The sequence below is a fragment of the Antechinus flavipes genome, chromosome 5 (assembly GCF_016432865.1).
Source record: "Antechinus flavipes isolate AdamAnt ecotype Samford, QLD, Australia chromosome 5, AdamAnt_v2, whole genome shotgun sequence".
NCBI classification, from domain to species: Eukaryota; Metazoa; Chordata; class Mammalia; order Dasyuromorphia; family Dasyuridae; genus Antechinus; species Antechinus flavipes.
Genome location: NC_067402.1, coordinates 201,682,509 through 201,690,490, shown reverse-complemented (window position 1 = coordinate 201,690,490; position 7,982 = coordinate 201,682,509).

Sequence of the window (7,982 nt, the reverse complement as noted above, 5' to 3'; positions counted from 1 at the left end):
TAAGTTCCTGGTCACTGAAAACTTCTTCAGTGAAAGTAGGGTCCTTGGTTCCCATGCTTGGGCACCAATTGTAATGACCGCATATTTAAAATCAACCTGAGTCAGGAATTCAGGGTAAGGGAAAAATCTTCAATCTTTATTGAAGTGAAGAGGTGAAAAAAGATTGTGATAGCAATATGGGCAAGAAGGATTGCGATAGCAATATGGGCAGCTGCGACAGGAAGCCAGGTAGCAGAGAGAGACCTGAGCTAAAAAGCCATTGCAATGGCAATGAGAGCAGTCTCTCCTTCTGCTTCCCTTTCCACACCCCTGCCTCCACCCACCAAAAACATCATTCCTATACAACACATCAGGACTTGCACAAAGAGTGGGTGGGGGCCATTCTTTCTCCAAGCTTATATATTAATAGAGTATGGTCCAATTACTATTTTGCCTCATGTGCTTGGGACCTCAGTGCATCAACTCAAGCCTCAGCCCATTATATATATTATTACCTCTTTGAGACAATTCCAATGAGAGTAAGATTTAAGCACTCCTCTCCAACTCTCTCTCATCTTTCCTTTGACTGTAAAAGCTCTTCTGTGATTCTTATATGTGAGACATTTTGTCACATTCTACTTCTCCTTTTCCTTCTCCCAGTGCATTCCTCTTTCTCATCTTTTAACTTTATATTTATAGATATCATCCCATCATATTAAACTTACACCTGTGTGCTCTATGTATATTCTTTTTAACTCCCCCAGTAATAAGAAAGTTCTTAGAACTTATTTGTATCATATTCCCATGTGGAATTATAAACTGTTTAATCTTGCTGAATCTCTTACAATTTTTCTTTCTTGTTTCCCTTTTTATGCTTTTCTTCAGTCTTGTATTTGAAAGTCAGATTTTTTTATTCATCTCTATTCTTTCCATTAGGAATGCTTGAAAGTTTTCTATTTCCTTGAATAATAATTTTATCACAAAGGATTTCAAATTCAATATTGCTGGGTAGTTAATTCTTGTCTGTAATCCTAGCTCCTTTGCCCTCCAGATTATGATATTCCAATCCTGGCTCTATCCTGACTATGACTACATCATATTTCAGTGGTTACTTTCTGGCTGCTTTAAATATTTTCTTCTTGGTCAGGGAATGTTATGGGCCAGAACTTTGAAACAAAGATTCTTACAAGGTATTAAGTCAGTGGAATTGATAAAGACAATGGTTATCTAGTTCAGCATGATGTTTTCTAAATTCAGTATGATTGATTTAATCTTACTACAAATAATGGTTTCCTAGTGATGTAATGATTGGTTTATACTCAGTGTGGAGATTTAAGCAGGGACTGAGAGCCACAGAGGAGAAGCAGAGAAGACAGGCCGGAGTTCAGGCTCTTGGAACTAAGCATGGACATTCATCGATTTTCAGTCAGGCCACTGATGGCAGGCTCTCCTCCTGCATTTCTCCACTGAAACCAAGGCTGGTCTGAAAGGCTCTCCAGAAAGCTGCCCAGCCCCAGGAAGGAGATAATAAAGAATCTGGACTATAAGAAAGCTAACCAGGTCCCAGGAAAGGAGACAAGACTTTGAAAGAGATAGTAAAGGATTTGGACTCTAACCCATGGCTACTCTTGTGGAGTACTGAACTGAAATGAAGGCTGCTCCCAAGACTCTCCAATATCACCAGAAAACCAACCAAAGAACATTACAAGGGAACTTTGGAATTTGACTAGAATATTCCTGGGAGTTTTCTTTTTGGGTTCTATTTTAGGAAGTGATCAGTGGAATCTTTCAATTTCTATTTTACCTTCTAGAAGGGCAGTTTTCTTTGATGATTCTTCAAAAATGATATCTGGATTGGGCTTTTTTTTTTTTAATCATAGCTTTTACATAATCCTTAAGAATAATCCACAAAACTTAAGAATTATAGTTATCTGTCCTGATCTATTTTATAAGTCAGTTATTTATCTTATGAGGTAGTTTTCATTTTCTTTTATTTTTTCATTCTTTTGATTTTGTTTTATTGTTTTTTGATGTCTCATGGAATCATTAGCTTCTTTTTACTCAATTCAAATTTTTAAATAATCATTTTCTTCAGTTAGCTTTTATCTTTTTTCCATTTGGCCTGTTTTGCTTTTTAAAGAATACCTTTCTTCATTGTATTTTTGTGTATCTTTTACCATTTGGCCTATTATGTTAATTTTTCAGTATTTTTGGTGCCTCCTTTACCAAGCTGTTGATACTTTAATTTTTTTTCTTGCATTGTTCTCATTTCTTTTCCCAATTTTCCTTGTATCTCTCTTATTTGATTGTTAAATACTTTTTTAGCTCTTCCAAAAATTCCTTTTGGATCTGACACCATTTTACATTTTTCTCTGAGGCTTTGGATATAGCCATTTTAACTTTTGTTGTCTTCTAAGTGTGTATTTTTATCTTCTCTGAAACCATAGTAGCTTTTATGTTCAGGTTTTATTGTTTTTATTATTTGTTCACGTATCCAGCCTATTTCTTGATGTTTTACCTTATGTTAAAGTTGGATTCTGATCCTGGGGTGAAGGTGGCACCATCCCAAGCTTTGGGTTTTTTGTGCAATTATTTGCAGAACTAATTCTTATGGTCTGTAAGTTTTTTTTAATTCTTCCAAGGTGACACAATCTAGGGAGATGTGTTTACTACTCTTCTGACTTGGACTTTGATCTGTGAACAACCATGAACACCCTTTTCCAATGTGGAACTGTGATCAGGTTCCTGTTCCCCAGTGGATGCAAATTGCCTCCTTGAGTTGGGACTGGGACCCAGGACTGCAACTTGGATCTGTGTTTGGGTAATTCAACAGAGCCCTGCACTTGATGCCGGAAAAAGGATTCCTTTATTATCTTCTGAAAAGAAGTCCAACTCCTTACCATTTGTGGACTGAGTGCTCCCAAATCCATATCTGCTAATTCAATTGCCTCCTGCTGTCTGCTGCTGCCTTGTCAATAAGTGATTTGCTACAGTCTTCCTGGGCTCACCTGTGTTAAACTGAACTTCACTTTTACCCCAATACAACAGACTTTTCCTGTCAAAACTCCCAAGTTGTCTTGAACTAGAAAAGTTTCACCCTGTCTTTTTCTAAGTTCTGCTGCTCCAGGATTTATTTTGAGGCATTATTTAAAGTTGTTTGCAGGGGAATTGGGGAGAGCTCAGGGGAATCTTTTTCTTTTCTCCTCCATCTAAACTCTTCCCCCAATGGTATTTATTGTTGTTTGCATTTGTGTTCCTAGAACTTAGCATAATGTCTTCTCACATAGTAAATGCTTAATAAATATTCCTTGACTTGACTATTGGCATGAGTCAATCTGGAGTAATTTGGATGGTGATCTTTACAAAATTATTACTTCAGAGTTGCTCTAAAAATATTTTGAAGTGATACCTTGAGCTCCTACTTTACTTAAATGTTAAATTGGCATACAAAAGGATATAATACATTGTCCTGAAGGTAGTAAATTTATAGAGACAGTTTGAGATTCTATATACTAGATCAATGATTTAATTTTTACCAGTGAGAAATATTCCTCTACCAATGCAAATAAGTGACTCATCTGCAATTTATAATTTTAGAGGACTGTCTAGGGCACTGGGAGGTTAAGTAACTTTTTTAGTGTTAAAGGCAAGATTTGAACCCAGAACTTCCAGATTTGGGGGTTTTCTACCTACTACATCATACTGACTTTCTACAAATGTAATGCCATTTGAACAGAGAAACCGAGTCAAGAACACTTAGAAAAGTAAGAATGATAAACTCATCATAGATTATTAAGAGAAGCTAAACATTGTGGGAAAACATCCCTAACTTTCTGAGGTTGACTAAAAGATGCTTAAATAACTTTCTTTGCTAGGAGTATTCCACAAAGCCATCACACATACTAAGATATTGTTAGCAATATTTTTACATATAACAAAAAATTAGAATCAAAATAGATGGCTTTCAATTGAAGAATGGCTAAAGAAATTGTGATTCACAATTATGATGGAATATTACTATACTATAATAATAGCTAAAAATTAAATAGAGCTTACCATGTATGAAGTACAGTGCTAAGTGTTTTATAATTATTATCTCATTGGATCCTCACAACAACCCTGGGATGTTGTACTATTATCCTAATTTTTGTTCAGTTATTTCAGCTATGTTTGACTCTTTGTGACCTCATTTGGAAGCTAATTTTGCAACAATACTGGAGTGGTTTGCTATTTCTTTCTCCAGTTCATTTTACAATAAGAAACTGAGGCAAATAGTGACTCATCCGGGGTCACATTTAGTAAACGTCTGGAGCCAAATTTCAACTCAGGAGGAAGATTCTTCCTGATTCCAAGCTTGCTGCTCTATCCACTGCACCTTAAAGTATTTGTAAACTGTGTATATCCCAGAAGCTAAACATTTTTTTGGCCAATTTTTTTGCCAAAATTCTTACATACCTCAAAAGCAAAATGTAAATTCCCTATAAAGATGTCATGAATAAGTTCAGAATAGAAGCTATTACAGGGTTTATTTAGTGTAGAGGGCCAGAACTCTTAAGAAGCATACTTGAAACAAGGATACTTACAACAAGGTGTTAATTCAGTGGAATTGATGAGATGATGGCTCTCTAGTTCACATATATACTTAGTACTTAGTATAGTGATATAATGGTTCTCTAGTTCACACATATTCACTATGCTGTAATAATGTAATTATACTAAGATATATAAGGGCTGAAAAGGACTGGAAACAATTCATTCCATTTTTGACCAGCATTGTGGTGGCTACTTTTCCTTCTTCACTCCTCCGCTAAGACCAAGGACTTGGGCTGATTCTGAGGTGCTCCAGAAAACTATCCTGAACATTACATTTTGGCGCCCAACATGGGGCTCAAACCCAAGACCCTGAGATTAAGAGTCTCATGTTCTACCAACTGAGCCCTACGATATTTTCTACCCCAGGTTCCCATTCTTCCCATTCTGAGTTATGCATTCTGTCTTGTTCTGGCTCATACAGCAGATCCAGAAGAGGGAGTTCTTAAGGGATTGAACATACTTTTTCCTACACATTCAGAATTAGCTCTCTCAGACTTTAATAATTAGTTGGAGGTGGTAGTTAGATTGTTGTCGCTATATGAACTTATACTCTAATAAAATAAAAGTTAAAATGAAAACTTTGTAGGGGATGGATGATGATATGGATGACTTTTTGGATAACAGTCTGCTAGAAAATACAGTCGTGCTTTTCTGCCTGTTTGTTGTCTCAGCTTAAAATAAAAGTTTGGTTTCTTTTATTTCCCATTTGCAGTTTTGAGCAAGTCTTTCTGAGAATTGTTTCTGTTCTGGTTAGAAACTCTGGCCTCTTCCAAATTGATTCTTTTACAAAGACAAATAGGTCATTTTTTGCTTCAATATTTATCTAATCTTTAATTACTGAATGGGCATTACTTCAGACAAACTGAGATCTTGGAAAGACTTTTGCTTAAAGAGAGGATTGTGGGAAGATGGTGGAGTAAGTCAGAAAATTCCAGGCATTCCAAATTTCCTCCACAAATAAAATAAAATTGCACCTTTGGGCAAATGTAGGCCAATGAAAAACAAATAAGACTTGAGGCAAAACAGGGCTCCTCCCAAGGCAACTGGAAAAGACCCAAAGATAAACCCCAAGATTGAAGCTTAACTAGTGTGAAATGTAAAAACCTCTAGGCTAGATACACTGAAACATCAAGTAGGGATCCCTGGGGCTAATTGGGTAATAAAATAGCCTTCCCAGTAGGTATGTATATATACATATATACAAATACATGTGTTTTGGGTGTCTCTGTGTGTGTGTGTGTGTGTGTGTGTGTGTGTGTGTATGTATACATAAATTAATCTGTGTTTAACTGCAGTCTGCTTGGGATAGGTGGGGATGAGGAGAGAAAAGGGGGAAAATAAAGTAAAAAAGTATGTAGCAGAGAACAAAAGAAAACTTAAAAGGAAGCAAAAGAAAAGATGGACAGTTATGAATGCAATGTCTTCTATTATTATATAGACTTTCTTGAAATGGAAATGAATTGTTGCATATTTTGAATCCTCCCTGATGTTCTGCTGGATACATGACAATGGTAATTGTTTTTGTTGTTATTGTTGTTGTTCCTGTCTTTTTCTATTTTATTTTTTTTCTTAATTTGCATTTAAGTTTTAAATAAATACATTTTTATTTATGTATTTAAATTAATACATTAAAATACATTTTTAAAAGATCTTAGCTTAAAAAAACCAAGTTCTTCAGCTGCATCTTTCTTTGGGGGAGGGGAGTGTTAATAAATGACTTGCTCATGGTCACACTGCACTATTATGCCTCTCTAAGACTGAGTTTGAACTCAGGCAACCCTGACTCCAGGGCCAGTGCTCTCTTTCCATTGAGCCACCTAACAGACCTTTTTCCAGGGCATCTGAGGCCATTGCCAGTTGTCTTGATCTATCTCTCACCACTCTGATGACTCTAAAACAGAAAGTGAGGCTAATAACTTTGCACAGCTCTATCTCACTTAAATCCAAGTCTCTTGCAAGCCAAGACATTACCCTCCAAAAGCCATTGGTTTTCTTTGAGAACAAAGGATGAACAAGAAGGTGTAAGTAGTAATAGTAGCTGTCCCCTGGGGATCTAACTGACAAGTTCCAGTTCTGCATTTTCTTCCTCTTCTTCCTCCTCTTTTTACTATGTCAGCCATTACATGTAAGTGCTTTGTCCAAAGGAATATAAATTTATATTTCTCAAAGTTATATTTCTCAATATTTCTCTTGAGGGGTGAGATCTAAAATTTTTCCTCCTTGTTCATTTATTCTAACATTTTTATTTGTAACTGGGTCAATTAACTCTTTTGTCTTATGAATTATATTCATATTCATTATATTTTCTTTCTTTTTCATTATATTCATTATAATTTCTTGAAATATAGCGCAAGAAAATCAGGCTTTGTGGCTATCAAACTCTGCATGCCCTTTGATCCAGTAGTATCTCTACTGGGCTTATATCCTAAAGAGATGGTAAAGGAAGGAAGGCACCCACATGTTCAAAAATGTTTGTGGAAGCCCTTTTTGTAGTGGCAAGAAACTGGAAACTGAGTGGATGTCCATCAGTTGGTTTAGATCTGACTTTATTTGTATGAAAAGTGTTTTTTAATTCAGTTCATATGGTTATTGACTTTATTTACCTTGGCAGGTAGACTCCCAAATATGTTATATTACTGACAGTTAATATATATATATATTTACAAGATATTTTATTTACAAGATATATGCATGGGTAATTTTTCAGCATTGATAATTACAAAACCTTTTGCTCCAATTTTTCCCCTCCTTCTCCCCATCCCCTCCCCCAGATGGCAGGTTGACCAATACATGTTAAATGTGTTAAAATATAAGTTAAATGCAATATATGTATACATGTTCATACAGTTATTTTGCTGTACTAAAAGAATCAGACTTTGAAATAGTATACAATTAACCTGTGAAGAAAATTAAAAATACAGGCAGACAAAAATAGAGGGATTGGGAATTCTATGAAGTGGTTCATACTCATTTCCCAGAGTTCTTTCACTGGGTGTAGCTGGTTCAATTCATTACTGCTCTATTGGAACTGATTTGGTTCATCTCATTGTTGAAGAAGGCCACGTCCATCAGAATTGATCATCCTATAGTATTGTTGTTGCAGTATATAATGATCTTCTGGTCCTGCTCATTACACTCAGCATCAGTTCATGTAAGTCTCTCCAGGCCTTTCTGAAATAGACAATTATTATAAATGGAATTTCTCCTTGTATTTCTTGCTGCTGGACTTTGTTGATAATATATAAAAATGCTAATGATTTATATAGATTTATTTTGTATTCTGCAACTTTCCTAAAGTGCTAAATATGTAGTTTTTTAGTTGATTCTCTAGGGTTCTCTCAATATACTATCATATTACTTGCAAAGAGTGATAATTTACTTTTCTCATTACCTACCCTAATTCCTTTAAT